The sequence below is a fragment of the Poromitra crassiceps genome, assembly GCF_964638095.1.
Source record: "Poromitra crassiceps genome assembly, chromosome: 9".
NCBI classification, from domain to species: domain Eukaryota; kingdom Metazoa; phylum Chordata; class Actinopteri; order Beryciformes; family Melamphaidae; genus Poromitra; species Poromitra crassiceps.
In genome coordinates, this window is record NC_139630.1 from 29,814,957 (window position 1) to 29,842,379 (window position 27,423).

A 27,423-nucleotide genomic window follows, 5' to 3' on the forward strand; every position below is an offset into this window, starting at 1 on the left:
ACTCTTGACGTGAAAAAATGTGAAAACCAAACAAATTGGATTTTTATATTTTATATTAATTTTATATAGCTGTAGAGCAGGGGAGGGTTTATCCCAGTTGCCTGTTTCCGTGCAGCCACACTCCTCTCACGGTAGGGAGGGGAGGCAGTGAGACTACATTTCACCAAAAAATACACTTAACACTTTTTATTAAATTCCCTCAAAGTCTTCACTACATGGGCTATATTTTATGAGTCTGGACAGACTTAACTTCTGCTGACAGTCTGTGTGTGTTTGCAATTTAGTTCTTTGCCACAAAAATAGCGATATCAGATAACTGGAAAAAGTTGTGAAGAATAAAAGTTTGCCAGGAGGATGCTAACTCACTATGCTACAATCCAAAAACTCCTGAGATAAAGCTGCTCCAGATAATGAACAACACATTCATTCCAAAACAATTCCAAAGGAAGTCATCCATTCAGGCAAAATGGCAAATCATAAGTAAACTTAAAAAGGTCTTGAAGGGTATAGGGTCTATAAATGATCCCACATCTTCTTATGCCCATTCTATTTTGTCTGAACCTGGGCCAGAAAACATGACTTGACACTATCAGACAAGCTTGGCTGTTCCTTTGCTCTCCCTCTGCCTGCCAAATTCGCTTTCTGTCTTTTTTTTAAAAACCAGGCCCGTGAGCAAGACATGGCAATGAAGTATCCCAGTGATTCTCAAAGTGTGGGCCGCGGCCCCCTGTTGGGCCAGGAAGATACTGCAGGTGGGCCGCAAGCACGCATAGAGCATGCAGCTTAGAGGTCACTTAAGCAGTCTTGAAAATGGCATCATCATATCAATAAAAAGTCTAATTTGATATATGCTCCTACATGTTTATTCAATAACAATGTCTTGTTCTTTTCACAGCATGATCTCCTGCAGGGGGCAACACGGCGGGAGGACCTGTGTGCAACGCTCGATAACTTGGCATCATGGCACCTAGAGACAGGCATAGAGAGGCAAAGTGACCGCCTACTTCCTGCTTCAGCACTGTACCAGAGATTTTCATCCGCCATTTTTTATTGTATTTTATTTATTTTAATACAAATAGTTTTACTGGTTCAAACCATACGGTACAGATATATTTAGAAACAGGAGAGATTGCATAACATTTCACTGGGACCAAAACGTAAAAGAATGCGGGTTTAAAGAAAAATAATATATATATATATTTTTTGGTCCGAGTGAAATGTTCTATGGTCTCTCCCGATTATAGCGCTAGCTGAACCCTTTGGTTCTATTTTACGAAATGTCTATGGGAAAATAAATGGCAGATGAAAATCTCTGGTACAGTGCTGAAGCAGGAAGTGACGTTCCACTTTGCCTCTCTATTGGCGGCTGCCCAGCCGCAGCTTAAGGCGGCACACAGGAGAAAGCTTGCCTGGAGTGGAGGCGGCGGCCTGAGATGGCAGCTAGGCTGGCCCGCCTTCAGGCTCACGTAGCTGAGCTGGAGGCAGAGACCATGGCACGCCAGGAGCAGGAGCAGGAGTTGGTCACCTCCAGGCTCATGTAGGTGAGCTGGAGGCAGAGACCATGGCATGCCAGGAACAGGAGTGGGTCACATCTGTCCTTGCTGAATTGAATGGTGGGTGAAAACTTTATCTATATATATTTTTAAGAACAACCTAACACAAATCCACAGCTACGAAAGATAACCAACACTAACCAAAACATTCCTCCTATGTCGTCCTTAGCAAAGAAGTGGCTAAGGTGTTTTGTATATGTACATATGACGAGAGCAATGTCACCCCTCCTGATAATGCCAAATTGTAGCTGTAACCTGCCTGCTGCAACAAAGCTGCAGTGGCAATGGTGGATATGTTAAGAGTAGACCCACCTGAGAACCATTTGAGACATTGTCTTTCTACATACTGAATAAAACTAGTGATAGCGTGATATTGATCCAAAAATCATATCTCTGTATTTGTAGGCTGAATGGTGGTACATGACATGTAATGCAGTGTTTTCTATGAAGTGGGCAAATTGTTCAGTCCCAGCCTGAGATGTCACCAGTAGTTTTCTTAAAACAAGGCTGTAGCCCACCTTACGAGATACCCAGACATTGATCGGAGCCCCTACAGAGCTCCACACTTGCTCCACAAACCGTCCGTACCGTATTTCAGGAGCGTATTTCTCACTCCTGCTGCTGGCCATGCTGACTCCCGGGCAGCTGCCGAAGGTGAACAATGTCAGTATGTCACACTTGCTGAGAATCTGAAATCATAATTGAGCTGTCTTTGTTTGACTGTTGTGCCCAGTGCTTAGATACCAAACCTAAATGTTTGAAGTCTGACATGAATATTTCCTTTTTTCTATCTTTTAGAGTCAGAGGCAGCACCTGCGGCCAGTGCTCCCACTCCTGCTTCTGATATAATGTGTTTTAGTAGTGTATCACTCAAAACAAAAAATAAATAAAGACTTTGATAGAACCGAAAGCCTATAACTGCTTAGTCTGTGGATAAAACACAATGACAAAAGCCATAGTAATTTAGCTTCCGGTTAAATTAAATGAACAAAGAAGCAAGGAGTACACATAGATTTGTATACAGCGGCGCGTTTGTGACAGACTTTGTTGGGGATAGGGGATTGAACCCGCCTAGCTCTTTGCTCTGCATATTATAATTACTTCCGCCAAGGAGGTTATGTATTCCGTGCCATTTGTTTGTTTGTTGTCTGTTAGTTTGTTAGCCTAGAAACTTTGTGGAAGTTTGTAGCATGGGCCAAAAAAGAACCATAAAAACAATTAAAAAAACAACATAAATGTACTCCTTTATGGTTTGCTGAGGAGTGTTCCTGGCATGCTGAATGACCTTACACTAGAGAGCACAACCGGCAGTGTCACACGCACACACACACACACACACACACACACACACACACACACACACACACACACACACACACAGAGGCAGCCCCCTGCACAGCAGTTACAGCCTCCTGGCACATATGCCCAATAATGGTGACCAGCGGTACTAAAAGGCTGAGTCATAGAACTGATTATCGACCAATGAGCTCACAGCGTGTTGCAACGAGGGGGCGAGGAGGGGCTCGTTTCCATTCACACTTCTTTATTTACGATAGCTCTTTGAAGAGAGAGAGAGAGAGAGAGAGAGACAGAGAGAGAGACAGAGAGAGAGAGAGACAGAGAGAGAGAGAGAGAGGTTGTTGCTCTCTCTCTCTCTCTCTCTCAGTGAGGTTTTTTATGATATAATGTGTCATTTTATAGCCTGTCATTGCCTTTCTTACTGCAATATACGGGTGCTGAAGCGTCCTTGGTTTGTGCACACACCAATAAACCATGTTTTTATAGGTCCCAGGATTAAAAACAACCATCCCATGCAGACACTGAAGAAATCAAATATAACTTGTAGACCATAGTGCTGAAGAATTATAGTTTCATATATTGAAGCTACCTTTGATCTGTTCTTGCGCGTAAGGGCCAGGGCCTGTGTGGCGACTACTGGAGACAAAGTAAAAAAAGAAGTCGCTGAGAGGCTGAGATAGGTCTTGTTTGCATTGATGACGCGTTAAACAAATACGATTCGCAGAGATCAAAATATACGTTTTCTTAAGTTTTAGTACAAAACAAAAAAGAAAAAACTCAGTGCAACTTGCAGAAACTTGGCGATCAGAAACTAATAAACAGCAGTCAACAACAAAATACGGCGACCTACTCACTCCTCTCTTTCCTCCCAGCAGCAGGTGAATAAATTAACGAGAGTAGATGGATATCACCGCCCCCATTCACGTGACCTTGTTAATCTATCAATGAAATAACAAAAATAGACAAACAAAAATAACCACAATAAAAGCCAGCATACAATAATCCATTTTCTCAATTCATTATAATTCACAATAAATCAATTCATGGCTCCTACGGGGATAATCCAAGTGATCAAGTGCATGCTGAATGCTGGCCAGGAGCTTTTATTGTGAAAGTAAAAAAAGAGGAGAAACAGAAACTCCATTTGGACCTGCCCCTACAAGCCAGTACCCCCCCCCCCCCCCCCCGCCCCTACAAGCCAGTACCCCCCCCCCCCCCCCCGCCCCCCAGCAAATCAATCATTATGGTTGAGTGGGCTCCTTGGCCAATGATGGCACTCCATTCTGCCTGCATACACGTTCCAATTTCTCCTGCAGTCAGTCCAGTGTCTCGCCGTAAAGTGTCCACATTAGTTGTTGTCTTCCTCTTCTTTTGGTTTCCGTGTGTTGGCTCCCACGGTACCAGCTTCTGTGCTGCTCGGTCCGGATGTCTATAGCAGTGACTAGCAAGTTTCAGCCGCCTGAGTCGTATCTTCTCGCTGAGCTTAGGTAGCTCTTGATAAAGATCTGCATGTATGTTTGTGATATGGGTGCCACTGTGTCAGGATGGAAAATAATCAATCACTCACTCAATCAATGAATGAATCATCATGAGAGATGGGAGTTTAGAAAAAGAAATTGTCTCAAGCTTCGGGATAAACTTTTTTATTCTTGCTGAACATATATTTCCACGTATTTATATCCTTAATCAACACAACACACACACACACAGCACTTGACTATTATTGATGAGGCTCGAGTTCTGCCTACGCTCATTTCCGCTTCCAGATATTTTTTACTAACTTGCACAGAGAGATTTCCCATATCGCCTAAATAGTCAGCTAATTAGCCTTTAAAGAGGCAGTTTGTATAGCTTGAGGAGATTAACAGAAGGGGAAGATCTCATTGAGCGTGTGGAACTGTCAGAGTGTGATCGATAGCATCGGAGTCAGAGTCACGGTCGGCTTCTCGAAAGCAGAATCGGATCTGGATCAGTGTGCCTTTTAATAGAGAAGCAGACACAACTTAGCACATTATAAATCAAACGACTCTCAATCACTTGTGTGGATGAAATTGGACAGCTTTGAACCCCGTTGACTCTGACTTTGACAGATTCATGATAGGGATGTCCGGAGTCTATACTCATCCCGCTACATTTAGGCTTCTGCCCGATACTGTAAATCATCTTGTACTCATCCGGCCACTTATATAAGGCAATCAATTATGCAATTCACTTAGACGGCCTCAGAAGTCCGTTAGTGATGGAGAGAGAGGGTGTCTGAGATACTTTGAAGAACTTCGACTGGATAAAAGGAGAGCTTTATTGATGTGTCCAAGCCAATCAAAGCTGAACTTGGAAGTTTTGTTCTGATTTGGATGTCGATCACCATGGCAACCGTTGAAGCTTCGAAGCATTCGGGTCAGCCCAACAAGAGGCGTCCCAGCTGTCATTGGACCTTGTGGCCCCAGGTCCACCCCGGGAAGGTGGACTTACTCTGTGACTGGGTGAGCCGGCTGGTGAGCATGGTGAAGGGCTCCATGAGGGAGCTGCGCTCTGTGACGGTCACCTCCCACAGCTGCACCTTCTGGCCTCGCGCCCACCGCTGCGCCGCGTCCGGCGCCACCTGGCGCCGCTCCCGCAGGTCCGTCTTGTTGCCCAGCACTATGACCGGCACCTCCTTCTTGTCTCTGTGCCTGTCGATTTCCTTCTTCAGCATGTCCACCTTCTTGAAAGACTCCGAGCTGTCCACGCTGTAGACGAGCACGAATCCGTCTGCTATGGAGTAGTAGTGCTTGGGGAGGTCTAGTCCATCGTGGAGGCCCTTGGTATCATAGAGCCTCAGCTGTTCCTTCACACCGCGGTGGGTTTCCACTGAGGCCACATACACATCCTCCTGGGTCTCGCTGGATTCAGAACCAACAGTGTGACTGCCGTACAATAACTGTTCAAGGATGGCGGTTTTTCCAACAGCTGCCTCGCCGCACACCACAACTTTACAGCCTTTTCCCATTTTGAGTTTCGTTAAGGTTACATTAGCTGTTTCAAGTTCACAAGCATCACAACCCGAGCATCCATCCGTCTCTGATTCGACTTTAAGTTATCTCTTGGCTGCGCATGTGTGTCTCACCACCTTATATCTCCACTACTATAATTGTCGATTAACCATGGCGGCACATAATTGCCCAACTGCTCATAACGGGGGAGAGAGAGAGGAGGCAGTTGTGATGTCATCAGTGATGTCACTCGAGCAACTGTGATGTCCTAAGTGATGTCACTCGAGCAGTTGTGATGTCATAGGGACCGTTCGTTATTTATGGAAGGGGCCACTGGAGGAAAATAGGGGAGGGTGATGCTTTTTAGCCGGTGCTCACCGAGTGGCAGCCCTACCTACATCTGGCTTTGTCCACCCCGATTTAGTCACCGATTTGGGAACCACTTCTTTTGAGTGACGTCTGCTGCACACCAATCCGAGGCAGCCGTTCAGCCTTTGGGTGGGACGCTGCCGGTCTGGCCAATCAGGAACGCCGCTGGCAAGACAGTAGCCTAATGACTGCCTCCATGGATGTCCGCCTCGCCTCAGTAATGTCAATGTTCATCGATTTTAAACAGCCATAAAGTGCAGTTATTGCAGAAATAGGCTCAATAACAACAATTAAACAAAGTACAGGAGTAGGCAACAGCGGGGTTTCTCAGCGGACGGTTTGCGTGCAGACTCAGCCAGAAGCAACTCATAGCAGCGTCAAATAAGCCAGAATAACATTGAAACTTCTGGTTAGAACCTACACAATAATGGTAATTAAATAAACTAATACCCTTATTGATGGATGTTGCAATTGTGTGTGTGTGTGTGTGTGTGTGTGTGTGTGTGTGTGTGTGTGTGTGTGTGTGTGTGTGTGTGTGTGTGTGTGTGTGTGTGTGTGTGTGTGTGTGTGTGTGTGTGTGTGATCAGAAATACACAGAAGACAGACAGACAACTAAGTTGTGTGTCATGGCTAATATTATACCAACGTTACTGTGCATTCATCCATATAGCTTTTATTTTGAAAATTGTAACCGGAAGTTTAGTTTTTACTCTGGCTAGTAACACCTGTGGTATAAGATTCGTACCGCCACGTGTGCAGAATTTCCAGATTACAGAGTGGGCCGAGTACAACTAGTAAGGGAACCCATGGGTTATGTGCAGTGTCCGTGATTTATGACCTCATCAGTGAGTGTGTCTTGGAGGCTTTGGAGACGGCGGTAGTTCAGAATGATGTTGTCCAGAGAGGGGGAGAGGAGGATCGGGTTAAATTACAGAATGTAGGGAAACAGTGGCGGATAAATCCAGAAGGAGGCGGTAATGCACCATAAAGGATGCCAACTGCCATAAAACACCACAGAAGAATATGACCTCATCAGTGATCTCATAGCAGAGATGCGTTAAGCAGAGCATACCTGATGCATATCGGGGATGCTTTAAGCAGAGCAAACATGTCATCACAGGACCCAAGTCAATCTAATGGCTAAGCTGCGAGGGCAGTGCAGACAGTAAACAAGCACAGATGCTGTACAAGCCCACGCTGTGTGTTGCAACCTAGGGGGCAGGCCTGCGTGGTTATATGGGTCAGGTGGTACAGTACAGCCACGGATGGAGTCTCAGTCAAACTCTTAAACCCAATGTTTATGTATTTGTTTATTAAATAAACATTAAATAAAGGATCCCCATTAGCCACCGCCGAAACAACCGCTAGTCTTCCTGGAGGAATAAACAAATAAATAAACATTGGGTTTTAGAGTTTGACTGAGACTATATTGAGACTATATTGCACCTATATTACCAGCTCAATGGCCTTGTGGTCTGAGTGTCCGCCCTGAGACTGGGAGGTCGTGAGTTCGATCCCCGGCCGAGTCATACCAAAGATCACCATATGATTCCCTAGCGCGGCGCTGCTGCCACTCACCGCACCCCCAGGGGATGGGTCAAATGTGGAGAACAAATTTCACACATTGTGTGACAATCAGTGGGACTTTAACTTTACCTTTATCACACTCTAGGTCGTGCTGTTGTACTCTAATATCGTCACGGCTGTGATCATCTTCGATCATACAGCGTGATGCTTCCACGTGCTATGTCGGTCAAACCCCTCACCCCTGGGCTGAAAGTGGTGGTGTCCACGTTTAACACCTTTTCAAAATGACTAGTCCTTGGACACTTGAAAAATGCAGCTTATTAGACAGGGTGGGAATGTGAGAGCCAAGGGGAGTTAGTTGTGTCAGCGGGGCTGTTGTTGTCTTATAGTGTGCTCTCCCCGTTTAAATTCACTGCTTTATGATAATATCATATGATCACAGTCCCACATCGCTGATTAATTACAGCAAACACGTGCCGGCACCCTAACCGACTTTCTGCGCGTGCGCGCGTGTGTGTGTGCGCGCGTGCATGTGAGTGCATTTACAGAATTCCGACGCCCTTTATGTGCAACGCTGCAACATCTAAGCTCGTTACTAGTGTGATTTCCATTCGAAATGCTGACCACAGCAGGCAAACACTAGTTTACGAGACCCACTTCTTTAAATGCTGAGCAATACTCTCCTTATCCCTACCAAGCAGTCTGCACAGATTTGATGCAGCAGCAGCGTGAATGTTGTACCACTGATAAAAGTCATAAAATCAACAAAATCTACTTTTCCAGTAGTCTCTTAAAATGGTAGTAGTCTCTTAAAACAGAAGTAGTCTCTTACAACAGTAGTAGTCTCTTAAGACAGATGCATTTTTGCAATTGGCAAATACTCCTGCCTACCCGTCTGTACTTGTTAAGCCAATGGAACACCAATCACACATTCCCCAACAAATCATCAACACAGCGGACAGAGAGGCAAAGAGCCACGGTGCCAGATGTCCACAGAATGGAATGTCAGTTTTAACATAAGCCCTGTTCAGATGGGATTCTTCTTTCTGAGGGTGACGTGTGTCATAAAGCTATTTGCATGGCTCTTCAGTGATGTGACGTGTGTAACAAGGCTATTTGCATGGGTCTTCAGTGATGTGACGTGTGTAATGAGGCTATTTGCATGGCTCTTCAGTGATGTGACGTGTGTAATAAAGGTATTTGCATGGCTCTTCAGTGACGTGATGTGTGTAATAAAGCTATTTGCATGGCTCTTCAGTGACGTGACGTGTGTAATAAGGCTATTTGCATGGCTCTTCAGTGACGTGACGTGTGTAATAAGGCTATTTGCATGGCTCATCGGTGATGTGACGTGTGTAATAAAGCTATTTGCATGGCTCTTCAGTGACGTGACGTGTGTAAAAAGGCTATTTGCATGGCTCTTCAGTGACGTGATGTGTGTAATAAGGCTATTTGCATGGCTCTTCAGTGATGTGACGTGTGTAACAAAGGTATTTGCATGGCTCTTCAGTGACGTGACGTGTGTCATAAAGCTATTTGCATGGCTCTTCAGTGACGTGATGTGTGTTGTCATAAAGCTATTTGCATGGCTCTTCAGTGACGTGACGTGTGTCATAAAGCTATTTGCATGGCTCTTCAGTGATTGCGATGGGAGGGGGATATGTGGGCTACTCTGTGCAAAATACTTAGCTCATATCTTGACAAACCTCATTTGGACTCATTGTTTGCAGCTAGAGGCAACAGAAGCTCTGCGTTTCAACCGTCAGCTGACTCCTGAGCCAATATGCTCTGCGAGTCCAAATACTATAGGTATTTATAATATGGGCGGCACGGTGCCTCAGCGGTTACAACTGTCGCCTCACAGCAAGAAGGTCGGCGGGTTCGAATCTCCACCTCAGTCCTTTCTGTGTGGAGTTTGCATGTTCTCCCCGTGTTTGTGTGGGTTTCCTCCCACAGTCTAAAGATATGCAGTGTTGTGTAGTATCGTAATGTAACCTAGTACATGATGTATGTAATGTGAACAGGGCAACTTATCCTCTCAACGTGAGGTCCACAGGGACCACCAGGGGCTCCCGAGGGGCTTCCTGGCCGCCCCCAGTAAATTAATGAATTATTAATTTGACCATTATTTCATTTACAAGAACTTCACATAATTAGAGAATGTAGAGGAATTGCTATAGTTCCACTGTTATCTCTTGGCCTACGATACAATGCAATACAATACAATATAATCAGGAGAGACATTAAATCCTTTGAGTGAAAAGTTTGGGAACGTCTGCTCTAGGCCTTCTGGCTATTTCCTTTTTTTTTTTTTTTCGATTTTCTAATGATACAGCTCATGTGCTACATGTGCTCTTGTGAAATCCCACCAGCTCAGAAATCTTTTCATATGTTTCCAGATCTACAGTATGCCTCCTCCTATATGTTTCCCAGATCTACAGTATGCCTCGTCCCCACAATTCCCTCTCTGTATTCCATGGACAGTTCGTTGGACTACATGATTGATTCCGCTCTGACATACACTGCCTTCACACGGACCTGACACATACCCCCCTTTTTTTTTTGTCGTTTGCAAGTGCAACCAAAGGCAGGCTGATGTAAAGCTTTGATGAGTCCATTGAATATAGCTCCCACTTCTGCTGCTGCTCCCGTCTGCATGGTAAAGCATTTCCCTGGAGGACGAGGACTCGTCTCCGCCGCTGCTCCTCCCGAACACATCTCACTGTCACACTCTCATTCACCAAGCCCTGCTCTGATCGCACTCCTCGTCATGTAGCTGTTCATTACAACATGGCTAGCAGGCGGGGAGAGAGAGACTGAAGTGTGTGTGTGCGTGTGTGTGTGTGTGTGTGTGTGTGTGTGTGTGTGTGTGTGTGTGTGTGTGTGTGTGTGTGTGTGTGTGTGTGTGTGTGTGTGTGTGGGTGGGTGGGTGTGTGGGTGGGTGTGTGAGAGAGGGAGAGAGAGAGAGACTTGAGTCCCATGGGACAATAGGGGAACCGCTCCATTTTCTAATTGAATAACGATTCAAACCTGGAACTCGGCGAGCTGAAGTGTAAAGCAATTAGCCGATTGATGGGGACTGGTGTGGGCGGTGTGGGGAGGTGGGATGTGTGTGTGTGTGTGTGTGTGTGTGTGCGCGCGCGCACACGCGTGTGCGTGTTCTTTCTTCCCCCAACCAACCACATCAATCACCATCACTCGTCTTCATTGCTCTCTCAGTATTCGCACACACAGAGTATGTGCAGAGGGAGCCCTGGTGTGTGTCTGTGTGTGTGTGTGTGTGTGTGTGTGTCTGCACATACTCTGTGTGTGTTCGCACACACAGAGTATGTGCAGAGGGAGCCCTGGTGTGTGTTAGTGTGAGATCCCCGTGGCAGCCAATAAGTCAGTGCATGGGCAGGCAGGGAGGAGCAGTGTGAAATCCCAGTCGTGGGAGGTGGATTATACTGCTGCTCAATACTCAGCGCTCCTTGGAGAGACAAGGGGAGAGAGCTGCCAATCAGCCAGGCTGCTGCCTGAGAACTGGTGAATGGGAAGTGCCGACCAGTACGTGCGTCACCCCCTTCCCCCTTTGCAGCTCACACTTCCTGACTCTTCAGATGCGACTTACAGTAGTAGAGATGATGAGAGGAGTGAGCGTGGACAATCAACAGATGTTCTAATCATTGTATAGATTAGAAGGAATTTTAGAAGGAAGGCATTTTTTAGAAGGAATTTAACAAGGTATTGTAACGTTCAATAGCCTACCTTGTTAAATTCCCTCTAAAATACTTTGTTAAATACCTTGTACTGCCATAAGGTGGATATTGGTGTACAGATGTATGCCAATGTATTCCAATAAACATTTATTGGTTAAATTGAATTAATTCAGAAATTAGTGGCGATCGAGAGCGAAGGTTTGTTTCTCATGAGCCTCAAATGTTGACCTTTTTGACCTCTGTGAAATTTACACGTTGTTTGACTGTTTATAACTCAGCATAAGCAGAGCTTTCTTTATGTTTTACTGTTTATAACTCAGCATAAGCAGAGCTTTCTTTATGTTTTACTGTTTATAACTCAGCATAAGCAGAGCTTTCTTTAGAGCCACGATGAGTTTGAAAAAGTGACCTTTCGGAGCTGAAAATCCATGGCCATCTTGGATTTGAAGGTCAAAAATAGGTCAAATCATCAAAACATCGATTAGGAATTCCTTGACCCAAAAAGTCCCAAAAGCCATGTACTTTGCAGCATTGTAGGCCAAACCATTGAAAAGGCAATTTCCACCATTTTTGATTTAGTGCAAAGGCGTGGGGGCTAAATGCGTGTTCATAGATGACAAATCCACTGAGAAATGAATTCAAGCTCTCCACGGTCACAGAAGCGCTTGAGACGACCTGACTATGTACTATTTTATCCCGGATTGTGTAAATCCGGCAAAAGATGTACAACGCAAAAGCTTGTAATGACACAATAATAGTGTTCATGCATGTTATCAGACTCGCTTCTCCGCTCCATCATCATTAGGAGATATTGCTTTTCCTCAGACACACACACTATATGTGCCATGTGATACCCTATAGAATGATGGGCTCATTAAATTCACTATAGTCCCCTGCAGACGTTTGAAAGCTCCTCATTCTTCCCACTCCTGCTTGCCTTTTTCCTTCTGTTCCTCCGCTGGCTCCAGGAGGACCCGTTGGAGCTCGGGTTGAATAAAGTGAATGGGTGAACGGCTGGATCCTCAAACCTCGGTTCTTATATTTATATCTCCTGGGTGAATTGGGCCATATTGACTCAACGCATGAAAGTTTGGTTTGATCAAAAGCCAGCCACCTTCTGGATAAAGGCGGAGTCAGCGCTCAAAGCGGGTAAACATGGCCGTGAGGGGAAGGGGGAGAGGAGAGGAAGAGCACGAGAGAAAACAGAAAAGAAGAAAACAGAAACGAGACGATACAAGGCTGAGCGCCTCGCATGCAAATCCCTAAATTATGAATGTGCGCTGAGGGAGACGCGTATTCCACACAATGGCGCTAAACAGGGAAAGGGCAGCAGGCAGTCATTAGGATTTCTCACTCATCTCGGTAATATTGGCTTTTTCTCTTCTTTTCGCTGGAGGCTGCAGAGGCCTGACTTCAGCTGGGTGGGAACGCCGCCGCCGCTTGGGAGCAGGGGAAGAGAGAGAGAGAGACAGAGAGAGAGAGAGAGAGACAGAGAGAGAGAGGGAGAGAGAGAGAGAGAGACACGGAGAGAGAGAGGCAGAGAGAGAGAGAGAGAGACAGAGAGAGAGAAGAGGAAGATGAGAGGCAGAGAGAGAGAAGAGGAAGATGAGAGGCAGAGAGAGAGAAGGAGAGAGGGAGGGAGAGAGAGAGAGGGAGAGAGAGAGAGAAGGAGAGACAGAGAGAGAGAAGAGGAAGATGAGAGGGACAGGAGTAGTTGAAAGATAAAGAGCTGAGGGCAGGGATGAAGAGACTGGGGGGGGGGGTAACAGCTTTAATATAAGCATCCACGTATTAGCTAGTTGTCCTCGTTAATTTAGGTCAAGCTGCTTAATGATTGTGTGAAAGTGCTTTATTCAAATCCCTCGCGTCCCCGGCTTCACTATGAGGCGGAAAAGCAGTTTTTACACGCGGGTAATTATATCAGCGATGCACTTTATTTAGCCATGATTAATTTGGATAGCTTGTGTCAAGTGTGCGTGCATTGTGTGTGTGTGTGTGTGTGTGTGTGTGTGTGTGTGTGTGTGTGTGTGTGAGAGAGAAAATTAGAGTTAAAGCGATATATCGTTCACATGCATACTGGCTTTTTTTATCAGATTTCAGCGAGTCAACGTTGCATTATGAATGTGTGTTTATTATTATTATCGTTACATCTGCGATGTCAAACCAGAGAAATGATTCCGATGTGGTGTGGGAGGATTTTTACTCAACAGTCTGTGAAACCTTAACCTGATGCTGCCAGATGGTTTGTTGCCACGTGCCCATGGGAAGGAGGCGCTCGGGGGGAAATCGTGTCAAAGGGCGGGGCACTTTGAAAAAATACCTGGCAGGGGATTGGATGAGCCATCTGTCTATCACAGGCTCTCGCGCTGGAGTCGCACCAAAGCTCACTGGTAGCTGCCCTGACAGGACTCTGATTGGTGCGAACCACTGGTGGTTCAGATTCAAACCAATAGATTGGAGCGTGGCAAGATGGATTTGTCATGTGATCTCATGATCTCACGCCAATCCAGCTGGTTAAAATCATCCTGATCACGTGACCTCTCTATGGATCAGTCTGGACTTCCACCCACCCCCACAGCCATTTCCAGAAATTACAATATCTGTAACCAAGTTGTATCCGGGCCAATCAGGGACTGCGTTGTAGTTTATGATGTAACCGGGCGCTTCTTTCTAGCCTCCATCGCCACGCCAGCTGAACTGACAGTGCTCATTCCTACCCTGCCTCATTGGTTTGCCCTTGAGGTCCCGCCCACTTTGCTGGTTTGCAGACGCAGTTCGCACGTGTGTGTGTGTGTGTGTGTGTGTGTGTGTGTGTGTGTGTGTGTGTGTGTGTGTGTGTGTGTGTACAAGACCAACCATAAGGTGAATGCTGTAAATGTTTACAATGGCTGCTTGCCTTGTTGAGCATGCAACATGAGGATAAGCAGACCTGTTTTACTGGATGTTTGCTGTCATTGATGAACTTACTACAGCTGCTGCTTCACAGCTAAACACCCCGGCTGCTTTCTGCTCCGTTGCTCCTGGCTCAATACTCACAGTAAATGGCCGACTCGGCAGTGAAATGCTATCTTGTTCAAATTTGGGAATAAGAAAAAGAGAAATTGCGGAAAGGGGGGGGGGGGGGGCATGAGTGGTTTTTGATTTTTCAATTGGCCTTATAGAGCTGAACAGTCATGTGACGTTTCTTGCCCCAGAAGAGAGTTCCCTATTCATTTTCTCCATAGACATTTAGAAAAATCCTTATATAACGAGTTTTAAGGCTGGAACCAAGCCAACGACCAGTGACCTACTGAATCAGGACTGACCATTAAACATTTGTTTTTGCTTAGGGGGACCTGATGGAGCGCAGTGCCGAATTTTGTGCAATTCGTACACGCGCAGCATATTCATAGTGCCACCTACTGGCAACACACAAAAAAACTGTTTATCTCGAGAACCGTTGGTCACAACGATTTCGAACTTGGGGACTGCGGTGCTGGGAACCCAGCGGTTTAGCCTACAGGTAGAGAAACAATGAAATTATTCTTTCTATTCTCTCTCTCCAGGTCAGTAGCGATGACAGATGGCTCGTCATGAGAGTGTCTCCCATGTTGATCAATCTGACTCAACACTCTCAGATCTCTGAGCGACGTGCTGATCAATAAGGAGGGATCAGCTGGCATGTTAAAACATGGGCAATTATATGTGTGTGCTGATCGAGAGATGTATCTCCTCCTAACATCATACAGCCTCTCTTGTGTCCTGCCCTGTAGCAGCTCTCCATCAACTCACTCATTTTTTTCGATCTACAGGACTGCATCTATCCATCCATTGTCTAGCTTGAGGGATACTGCTAGGGATAAGTTATGGATTTCTATCCTTCACACTGCCGTGCTGTATAGGGCTACATACCTCTGGACCCGCATTCATACATACTGTTGGCCTCAATTATTTACCTCCCTATGAGGGTTCAACCAATATGGGACTTTGAAACCTTCTTTGGATTGTAGCTTATATTCTGCATTCAGTATGATTAATTTTGATTATTTCCACAGCACAAAATGTCCAAGTATTCCGTCCCCCCCCCCCCCCCACACACACACACACACACACCTTCCCCAGGTATTTTATTCTTGTCAGGGCGGGAAACGCCTCTGAAACAGCATCAGTGGCTCCTGCAACATTACATCACTAGCTTTCCTGAAGGCTTCCTGGGGAAGCCTTTAGTGTGATGTGTTTAGTGCACCCTAACCCTAACCCCTAACCCCTAACCCCTAACCCCTAACCCCTAACCCCTAACCCTAACCCTACCGGGCTATCTGCATTGCGGGTTGTTGGCATAGTGAGCGGACTCCGACCTGACCCCCAATGACATACCTGCTCAATTCCCAGGTGTCAGGGTTCTAGGCGGAGGGGTTTACCCTAGATTTTGGAATATGTGCATCACAACCTGTGTTAAAAACAAACAAACAAACAAACAATATATATACGAATCAGTGTGACATCACAACCACCCAGAAATGTGGAACCCCGCAGCAGTTAACTAGTATGAGTTGTGCCAAACAAACGTTAATATCTCAAAAACTATACTATCGCTTATATTTTTGACATTCTGAGTGAGAGCAGAAGTAGCTCAAGAGTCTGATGTATAATATAGGCATGTCGTGTTAAGGTTGTCTGAACTGTCGCAGTTTTTAAAATGAAGTGAATTTAGTAAAAACCACAGCTGGCTAGAGTGAGACACTCAAGGCCGGCTCCATAGGGTCCCATTATAAAGTTACCCGTTTCCACCCAGCAAAATGTTTAGCAAAATGCTGATTGGCTGATCCCTCGTATCGGGAAATAGATTATACGGTAAATCTACCCGAAAGCAGAGTCAATCCCCCAATCTCTTTGAAGTGAGAGGTTATCTGTAACATTAACTTCATAATTGTATGATTTGGAAGACTTGGTGTAATTTGTAACTTAATGAGCCATGATATGTGAAAGGCCTCTATGAAAGTATACAGGCTTCACATTAAGCAAGATTAAGTTAAGAGGTTTTCTGAGGAGAAAAGGCGATATGTGATATGAGATGCAGAATCAAGTTGACAGCGTGACTCTGAATTAGGCTCATATAGCCAACGTCTAATATGTAATATCAGAGAATATGAACTGCATAATATGTGCCTTGCTGTAAACTCCCCTCAAGTTGAAATGCTCCTTCCAGGGTGTCTGGTATCTAAAATGTCTAAAAACCGATTACCGGTAACTGCTTTTATTGAGCCAGACAGCGACTGCGGATATTAATGTCAACTTAAATTAGTGACTTAGCGAAAGTAGACTGTTTCATTCATACCGAGGTTTCATACACTACTCTGTCCGTTTGACATACTAAGCTATCGTTAGCTAAGGTTAGCATACCTGCTGTTGATGGGCCGCTCCAGTGTCTGCACAGATATCTGGTAGCTGTGGGCCAGGGTAATACAGGATATCTGGTTGCTGTGGGCCAGGGTAATACAGGATATCTGGTAGCTGTGGGCCAGGGTAATACAGGATATCTGGTAGCTGCGGGCCAGGGTAATACAGGATATCTGTTGCTGTGGGCCAGGGTAATACAGGATATCTGTTGCTGTGGGCCAGGGTAATACAGGATATCTGTTGCTGTGGGCCAGGGTAATACAGGATATCTGTTGCTGTGGACCAGGGTAATACAGGATATCTGTTGCTGTGGGCCAGGGTAATACAGGATATCTGGTAGCTGTGGGCCAGGGTAATACAGGATATCTGGTAGCTGCGGGCCAGGGTAATACAGGATATCTGTTAGCTGTGGGCCAGGGTAATACAGGATATCTGTTGCTGTGGGCCAGGGTAATACAGGATATCTGGTAGCTGTGGGCCAGGGTAATACAGGATATCTGTTGCTGTGGGCCAGGGTAATACAGGATATCTGGTAGCTGTGGGCCAGGGTAATACAGGATATCTGGTTGCTGTGGGCCAGGGTAATACAGGATATCTGGTAGCTGTGGGCCAGGGTAATACAGGATATCTGGTAGCTGTGGGCCAGGGTAATACAGGATATCTGGTAGCTGTGGGCCAGGGTAATACAGGATATCTGTTAGCTGTGGGCCAGGGTAATACAGGATATCTGTTAGCTGTGGGCCAGGGTAATACAGGATATCTGGTTGCTGTGGGCCAGGGTAATACAGGATATCTGTTAGCTGTGGGCCAGGGTAATAATACAGGATATCTGGTAGCTGCGGGCCAGGGTAATACAGGATATCTGTTGCTGTGGGCCAGGGTAATACAGGATATCTGGTAGCTGTGGGCCAGGGTAATACAGATGAGGATATCTGGTAGCTGCGGGCCAGGGTAATACAGGATATCTGTTAGCTGTGGGCCAGGGTAATACAGGATATCTGTTAGCTGTGGGCCAGGGTAATACAGGATATCTGGTAGCTGTGGGCCAGGGTAATACAGGATATCTGGTAGCTGTGGGCCAGGGTAATACAGGATATCTGTTAGCTGTGGACCAGGGTAATACAGGATATCTGTTAGCTGTGGGCCAGGGTAATACAGGATATCTGGTAGCTGCGGGCCAGGGTAATACAGGATATCTGGTAGCTGCGGGCCAGGGTAATACAGGATATCTGGTAGCTGTGGACCAGGGTAATACAGGATATCTGGTTGCTGTGGGCCAGGGTAATACAGGATATCTGGTAGCTGTGGACCAGGGTAATACAGGATATCTGGTAGCTGCGGGCCAGGGTAATACAGGATATCTGGTAGCTGTGGACCAGGGTAATACAGGATATCTGGTAGCTGCGGGCCAGGGTAATACAGGATATCTGGTAGCTGTGGACCAGGGTAATACAGGATATCTGGTAGCTGCGGGCCAGGGTAATACAGGATATCTGTTGCTGTGGGCCAGGGTAATACAGGATATCTGGTAGCTGTGGGCCAGGGTAATACAGGATATCTGGTAGCTGCGGGCCAGGGTAATACAGGATATCTGGTAGCTGTGGGCCAGGGCAGGGTAATACAGGATATCTGGTAGCTGTGGGCCAGGGTAATACAGGAAATGTTCACATTGGCCTCCTGACAGCAGATTGACCACTGGGCCACTGGGTTTCTGTGGATCTCATCAAAATACCATTCAGCTTCGTCTTCTGACATGTTAACAAGCAAAATGTTTTCCCCATCAATTTTACAGGGCTGTAGTTCGAAATACAAACAGCAATGGTGGGATAAATTGTATAGACTTCAGCTCTCTCAACAATACATTCAAAATAAACTGGATCAAACAATATTCCATGCTAGAGTTCATGCAGGATGTAGTTAAGCGCGCCTCAACCTCTGCAGCCCAGCAGGCTGGTCTGGTGCTTCTCAGAAAAGGCAGACTTACGATATAGATAATTGGATGTAATCCAAAAGGTACTGGAGCACACAGATCAAGTGTATAATGAAGTTTTTATTCAACTAACGTTTCGACACTACTGTGTCTGATGAAGACACAGTAGTGTCGAAACGGTGGTGAAGCCTGAGAAGTGATTAACAGACGGTGGGGTGAAACCTGAGAAGTGAGTAACAGACGGTGGGTGAAGCCTGAGAAGTGATTAACAGACGGTGGTGAAGCCTGAGAAGTGATTAACAGACGGTGGTGAAGCCTGAGAAGTGATTAACAGACGGTGGTGAAGCCTGAGAAGTGATTAACAGACGCTGGTGAAGCCTGAGAAGTGATTAACAGATGGTGGTGAAGCCTGAGAAGTGATTAACAGATGGTGGTGAAGCCTGAGAAGTGATTAACAGACGGTGGTGAAGCCTGAGAAGTGATTAACAGACGCTGGTGAAGCTTGAGAAGTGATTAACAGACGGTGGTGAAGCCTGAGAAGTGATTAACAGACGGTGGTGAAGCCTGAGAAGTGATTAACAGACGGTGGTGAAGCCTGAGAAGTGATTAACAGACGCTGGTGAAGCCTGAGAAGTGATTAACAGACGGTGGTGAAGCCTGAGAAGTGATTAACAGACGGTGGTGAAGCCTGAGAAGTGATTAACAGACGCTGGTGAAGCTTGAGAAGTGATTAACAGACGCTGGTGAAGCCTGAGAAGTGATTAACAGACAGTGGGTGAAGCCTGAGAAGTGATTAACAGACGGTGGTGAAACCTGAGAAGTGATTAACAGATGGTGGTGAAGCCTGAGAAGTGATTAACAGACGGTGGTGAAGCCTGAGAAGTGATTAACAGATGGTGGTGAAGCCTGAGAAGTGATTAACAGACGGTGGTGAAGCCTGAGAAGTGATTAACAGACAGTGGGTGAAGCCTGAGAAGTGATTAACAGACGCTGGTGAAGCCTGAGAAGTGATTAACAGACAGTGGGTGAAGCCTGAGAAGTGATTAACAGACGGTGGGGTGAAACCTGAGAAGTGATTAACAGACGGTGGTGAAACCTGAGAAGTGATTAACAGACGGTGGTGAAGCCTGAGAAGTGATTAACAGACGGTGGTGAAGCCTGAGAAGTGATTAACAGACAGTGGTGAAGCCTGAGAAGTGATTAACAGATGGTGGGTGAAGCCTGAGAAGTGATTAACAGACGGTGGGTGAAGCCTGAGAAGTGATTAACAGACGGTGGTGAAGCCTGAGAAGTGATTAACAGACGGTGGGTGAAGCCTGAGAAGTGATTAACAGACGGTGGGTGAAGCCTGAGAAGTGATTAACAGATGGTGGTGAAGCCTGAGAAGTGATTAACAGACGGTGGTGAAACCTGAGAAGTGATTAACAGATGGTGGTGAAGCCTGAGAAGTGATTAACAGATGGTGGTGAAGCCTGAGAAGTGATTAACAGATGGTGGTGAAGCCTGAGAAGTGATTAACAGACGGTGGTGAAACCTGAGAAGTGATTAACAGATGGTGGTGAAGCCTGAGAAGTGATTAACAGATGGTGGTGAAGCCTGAGAAGTGATTAACAGACGGTGGTGAAGCCTGATAAGTGATTAACAGACGGTGGTGAAGCCTGAGAAGTGATTAACAGACGGTGGTGAAGCCTGAGAAGTGATTAACAGACGGTGGTGAAGCCTGAGAAGTGATTAACAGACGGTGGTGAAGCCTGAGAAGTGATTAACAGATGGTGGTGAAGCCTGAGAAGTGATTAACAGACGGTGGTGAAGCCTGAGAAGTGATTAACAGACGGTGGTGAAGCCTGAGAAGTGATTAACAGACGGTGGTGAAGCCTGAGAAGTGATTAACAGACGGTGGGGTGAAACCTGAGAAGTGATTAACAGACGGTGGTGAAGCCTGAGAAGTGATTAACAGACGGTGGTGAAGCCTGAGAAGTGATTAACAGACGGTGGTGAAGCCTGAGAAGTGATTAACAGTGCATCCTCCAGTTGCCCAGCCTCCATTTATGCAAATTAGGAAACTAATGAATTCCATTAGGATTCAGCAAATGTCCTAGCTCCTGAGGAGCAGCCGCCAGAATCAATGTGTGTGTGTGTGTGTGTGTGTGTGTGTGTGTGTGTGTGTGTGTGTGTGTGTGTGTGTGTGTGTGTGTGTGTGTGTGTGTGTGCGTGTGTGCGTGCGTGCGCGCGTGCGCGTACACACATTCAGTCACTCTGCCACTTTTAATTAAAACTGTGGGATTACTTCTTCAAACAGACTTAAAATCTGAAACATTTTAGACCCTATTTGGTATGAAAGCATGTTTGGGGTACTGCAGCTGAGGACTATAGACGGTTTTCACCAGAGCACAACCCGACAGCACTTCCTTTTCCTCAGTATTCGGCAAACTGCAGAAATATTCACTCGACATCGTTACTTTTGTTTTCGCCGCTCAGCTGTATAGACGGTTTTCACGGAATGGTCAGTCCTGCACTTGAATGTTTTCTTTTCTTTTATGTCCATAGCAAACACTGCAACAGGAAGTGAGCGGGGGTTCAATTTAGAATGTTTTTGTTGTCAAGTTAAAACCGTCTATATAGGGTGAGCTAGTCTGCCACTTTTCAAGCTCTGATTTAAATCCGGTCACACTTCACTGGTAAGAGCACAACAGCTATGTCTTTCTCCAATCTCTCTCTGTCTCGTCTCTCGCTCATGTAAATTCATGGCGATGGAAATGTTCTCGGAGATAAACAAAAGTCACTCTAAACATGATGTGAACCGTGGGAAAATGAGAGGACAGCTTATGCTTATGCTCTCAGTTCATATTGTAGGTTGAGTGACTTCACTCACACTTTTACTCGTAGATAGGACTTGGCAAACATGACAGAAACACAAATGATGGAAGCCTATTAACACGTTCACTGCCAATGGCGAGTTGACTCGTCAAAAAAAATCCAACGGTTGACTGCCAACGACGAGTTGAGACGTCAAAAAAAAAAAAAAAAAGTTTTGACGGTGCTACGTGGATCAATGCCCCCCACGTCTCCTATAAAAATATTGGAGCTACCGAACGTGTACAACCCATTCCACCGACCCACTAAGTGGCGACAGTACTCTCCATTCTAGAGGAAGGCAAGCAAAAAGCAGTGTGAGGAAGCCATTCTCATGAAAATGGATTGGCGAAAACGCTTTCGCGCTTGGGAGCTGGCGGTGGGGTTTTGCAAATTTGCATAATAGATTACGGGTGGAACACACTTTGAAACACGCAGCATAAATAAGACCAGAATCGCAAAAGCTTCATCAAAGCTCTCAGAACCCCGCCACGGGGTTCTGAGAGCTTTGATGAAGCTCCTGTGCCGCCAGCAGACAGGCACAGCAGCAGCAAAGCAGTGAGCCTGGTGACGCGAGGTTACAGCAGCAACAGAAACGAGCTTGTGACACGCCCGCTGCAGCCAAGAAGAACACACACGGAGGGAGGAGTTTGAAGGAGAGGGGTGTTTCCTGCTGTTATGGAGGAAATTACTGTTCAAAACTATTGTTTAGATGTCTGACGTCTTACTGATGCCAAAAATGAATGGTTAAAGTGACTGTTCTATCGAATTTCACAAAAAGCCGTTTATCTCTGAATAAATTTTCAGACGCTGAAACCATGCTGTATTCAACTGCTAATGCTTACATAACTACTAACTCTACAAACTAACTCTTTTAGACAGAGAAAGCACACATTCTATTAGTTCTTTTGAGATATTGTGTGTTCACAAAATCCTAACAGAAACGAATCCTCGGCTCTTGAAAGATGAGCCAGAATCCTCAAAAAAACCCTCTGGCAGAAGCTAACTACAGTATTGAAAAACGGCTGGCAGTGAATGTGTTAAGATCTCTCCGTAATATAAAATAAAAACACTACTCAATTGTGAGTTTTCTTCTCGCAATGACTTTTGTTCTCACAATACCGAATGGATGCTGTATGTTACGTTATACTGTACGGTTACTGTATGGTTCTATACGTCACATCTGTGTCTGTCTGTCTGTCTGTCCATCCGTGTGTAGCATGAAATGATGTGTAGCCTAGGCCCCTCCCCCACGGCCTAGGCCCCTCCCCCCTGGCTCCACAAGCAACAGAGACCAGCAGGTTTGATGCCAGTGGTCGAGCGAGGTCGACAGTGAATGGAATATTATTCGTCGCGTGAGCGACGTTAAGACGAGCTTAACCCAAAAATGTGTGTGTTTTTTTTTTAGTTCACATACCTGGGTATTCAGTGCACCTATTTAATAATGTATGCCAAAAAAATCTAATTTCTTTAGTTTTTCACACTTTTGCACATCAAAAGTTCATTTTTCAGGATTTCATTCATAACTGTAATCTACAGTTTGCTGACATCACCTAGTGAAGCCTGAGAAGTGATTAACAGACGGTGGTGAAGCCTGAGAAGTGATTAACTTAATATATGATCCTGGTGAACACAAATTACCACTCCCATAAACTCACTCAAGCCGAGATACGGGCGAGGCCGAGCTATGAGCGAGGCCGCGCAGCGGCCGAAAATACAATTTAGATAAAAGAAAACATGCAAGGGGATTTCAAAAAGCCCTCAAGGGGCTCGACAAGAGGATTTCCCTCAAATAGCCATAAAGTATTTAGAGGTATGTAGAAAAATACATAATTAAAGAACACACACACACGCTCACTCACTCACCCCCCCCCCCCCCTCCACACACACACCCTCCCCCCCAACACCCAGACCACACACACCCAAAGACATGCAAATAAATGCATCCTACAAGGAAACACACACACAACCACCACCCTACATCGCGATACAGAGATTAAAAACAAACAAGAAAAGGAAAGTGCAAAAAAAAAGCTACACAATAAGAAACAAACAAGAAACAAAAGGAGAACACAGAAAGGCAAAGGTTTGTTGGGCTATTTATATCCACCTTATTTTTGAATGCCCCACTGTAAAAAATAATTGTGCGTACAAGGTCCGGTTTAACGTGACTATTGCTGCAGCTTGCCATTTCCTAATGTATTCTACTTGATTTGAAAAGATGGCCACCTACACTCAGTCTCTTGTACCCTGGCTGAATTGAACATAACTTGGTCAATAAGTATATAACATACAAAATAAAACAACCCGTAATATCTTAATTTTATGTAGAATGCAGAGGACATGTAACTGTTTAGGTAAACTTGCATTCCAGGAATATTGTGCTCTTAAGATGACGTTAGTGGCTCGAGTCTGTTTCGTCCTGAAACCCACACGCTTTGCGGTGGTGGTTTTAGCGTAACCTATGTGCGATTCGAGGCGTAAAGTATGTGCGTTTTAGCGTAACTTATGTGGGATTCGAGGCGTAACCTATGTGGGGTTTGGCGTAACCTATGTGCGATTCGAAATAACGTATCCGAGATAGAAAACGTTATGAATATAGCCACGTTATAAACAACAAACTAACGCCGGTGATCCGTATGGAAACATTGTTACTCGAAATGGTTAATATTGGCCACAGCAGGCGATTACCCATGAATGCACTGCGCACTTAAAGGGATATTTATCGACGAGATTTTTGCCAAGCTGGACCTGATTAGTGATTTGCTCCGTTCGCCCAGACGGGTGTCAAGCTGTCAGCAACAAGGCTGGGAGGATCACACCGGAAGAAGCACCCATCAGCAGATCAGGCAAAAATGGCCGCCAAAAATAAGGTGGATAGCAAAGTATTTTTCATAAAAAAATGTAATGACTGAGGAGAAAGTTCAACAAGGAGGGGAGGGAGTGAATTCATTATCTTGGAACCTCTATAGGTGATCTTAAATTGAGACAAAGTGGTAGCGATTGAGGGGGACGCAGCTGAAGTGCTCTTCTTAAAAGTGAAAGGCTTAAATGTTTTTGTTTTCTTTTGGTGTTCTGAAAACTAGGACCACCCCCGTGGGAGTTGGACACCTCTGCTACTGTTTTTTGGCAGAGCGCTCTGGCCATCTCAAGCTGAAAAAAGTTCAACATTTGGAGGAAAAACGCGCTGCTCGTCAATGTCACTCCTCCTACCTCTTCTCCTGCCAGGGGGATCTTCAACCTCCACTGCTGCCAGAATTGGCAATAATCTAGCTGGCTTTCATGTTTACAGTCAACAACATCAAACAGACGAAACTAGCTGGCTACCGTCCGCGTGATCGTTGCGTCCTGAACTGTACTGCACGCGACTGCAGGGGAAAACAAAACAAAGGATACAAAAAACGCTCCGTTTGTGCGCCATGGAAGCGCTCTCGACATGATTTCCAAAGCGTTCGCACACGTTTGGTGTGCACGGCCGCTTATAATCCCAGCACATATCCTCAGCAATGATGACATCACAATTGTTCAAGTCACATCACTGATGACATCAGTTGCTCGAGTGACATCGCTGATGACATCACAATTGCTCAAGTGACATCACTGATGACATCACGTCTGTCACAAATCGTGATGACACCGAGGCCCACTTAACCAATTTTAATCATTCTTGCAGTGGTTCCCAACCACGTGGTCCAAACCCTCTGGGGTCTACTGAGCTGCGTGGAGTGAGTGGCTGCTGTGGGGGATCGTCTTTCACTTGACCTGTCCGTGGTTACTTCCATTTGTTCCTAATAAGGTTTGGTCTTGCAGGGTGTAATAATATCTAAGATATGCGTTGAATGCTGCCTTGTATTACAACATTCTTTGGAGCAGCAACACACCTCAGTCACCTGTCATTTTTACCTGCCCAGCAGCATACCTGTTTACGTGCCCCAGTGTCTCTCTCTCCCTCTGTCTCTCCCTGCTCTCTCTCTCTCCCTGCTCCCTGTTATACGGATGGAGAGACTTAGGTTTCTGAGGACCAATTCACTTAAAAAGTTCTCAACCATTTAGGACCCGTTTCTAGCCTACCTTGATGAGGTTAGGGGTGACGGGTGACTTGCCTGCTTTCTCATGGACTCCTTGTGTGAGGTCCCAGGAACAATATCTTTCACAAGCACATAAGCACCTTATGTGGCTGGTAATCACGTAATATTGAATGTCAATAATGTACTTTTTTTTTTCTTGTGTCTGAGTGTGTTTGTCTTGTTTGTGCATTGTTTTGAAAAATTGAAAATAAAATATTGAAAAAAATCAATGAGGGGAAACAAGGTGGGTAGACTACTCACCTTGGATAGTTTACCCACATCTGTATTTACCACTAAATCCCTGTTTACAATCCACTGTATGAATCAGTATAGGCTACATACAAAATACTTACCAGTTCCTACTACTTAACTGTCAATCAGCACCATGTTGGTGATGTGAGGAGTTTGGGCTGATTGTTGATTGCCTTAACTTTGCTAGAGGGTGGGCCTGTCTGACGTCATTCCGCCTGACAAACACAGGAAGGGAATGTTTGGAATGAGAGACGTGAGAGGAGCCGCAGGGAGAGCCAGCGTATGGGAGAATGCTTTCTCATGTGGCGTCAAGACTGAATGCATTGATGGAGATATATGAATGGACTAATGACGGTAGTGACACCAAACTCCAGTAGATGTTCCATCAGTTTATGTTGGTAGCAGTTCGTCTATGTGGACTATTTTTCTCTGCACGTGGAGTCTCAGCAGAGCCAACAGAGCATTTAAACAGTCTTCCTCTGCACGATGGAGTCACAGCAGAGCCAACAGAGCAATTAAACAGTCTTCCTCTGCACACTGGAGTCTCAGCAGAGCCAACAGAGGTGCTCTGGTGTTTGCCGAGTGGAGGCAAGGCAAGGCAAGTTGATTTGTATAGCACATTTCATACACAGTATTTAAAGTGCTTTACATACATAGTTGCATGGATAAAAAGAAAGTGTGTTTTTACCAGTTTATATTAAATCCTCTCTTTTTCCTAAATCTACTTTGAACTATAAGTCACAGAATACTTTCTCTTGGTTATCTTAACTCAGTTCAAACCTCACTGCTGCAGTCAGATCTCTGCTAAATTGCAGATGTGATTGTTAGCTTGGTTCAAAGCCTTTGCCAGACTCTAAGACATTTGGTTCAATAGAGAGGAGCAGCGTGCACAACTCCAAGTTTGAAGAACCGTTTCGGGTGCCCGGTTGCAGCAATGAACAGGAAAGGGGGGAAAAAAGGCACTCACAAGTCAACTTCTCTTTGTTTAATAGGACAAAGAAACGTACGCGTTTCAGGGTCAGGCTACTAAAGTATAATTCAATTATTCCATCGACTTGGCAAACTAAAACAAGGGCAAATCCGGCCCAGGACCACGTGCGTCATGTGGCAACTGGCAAACGTGGGGGCAGGCTTACTTGGGTTGTGGCTAGATGGGGTACAGCCACGGATGGAGTGACGCAAAATTGTGGCAAATTGTTATTCCATTTAATTTGTGTCAGTTTTTGTATAGTGTCATCATGAAAGCAAATAAAACAGGGTGAGATAAAGGACACATCCTCCCAATATTCGAGTGTAATCATGATAGCCCATATATCTTGCAGCCCTATTATTTGCTATATCAATGTGCTTCAATGTGTTTCTTGTAGGCTAATATAATCTTGCAATGTAAATGAAACAGATTTTTAACAGCATTGATGTCGCTGGATTTTGTAACTGTTTGAAAAAGTACAATGTATGTGCTTAATATTGCTTAATATTAAGATATTAAGCACCTTGAAATGTCCCATTTCGTTTTCAAGAATA

At 45.3% G+C, this 27,423-nt stretch overlaps 1 pseudogene across 1 annotated transcript; it reads right to left on the bottom strand.

The window, feature by feature from the left end:
• Window positions 1-5,277: 5,277 nt before the first annotated feature.
• LOC310782251 (NF-kappa-B inhibitor-interacting Ras-like protein 1 pseudogene) lies at window positions 5,278-5,841 on the bottom strand (annotated as a pseudogene). The gene has a single exon. The product of its transcript is annotated as an NF-kappa-B inhibitor-interacting Ras-like protein 1 pseudogene (transcript).
• Window positions 5,842-27,423: the final 21,582 nt, after the last annotated feature.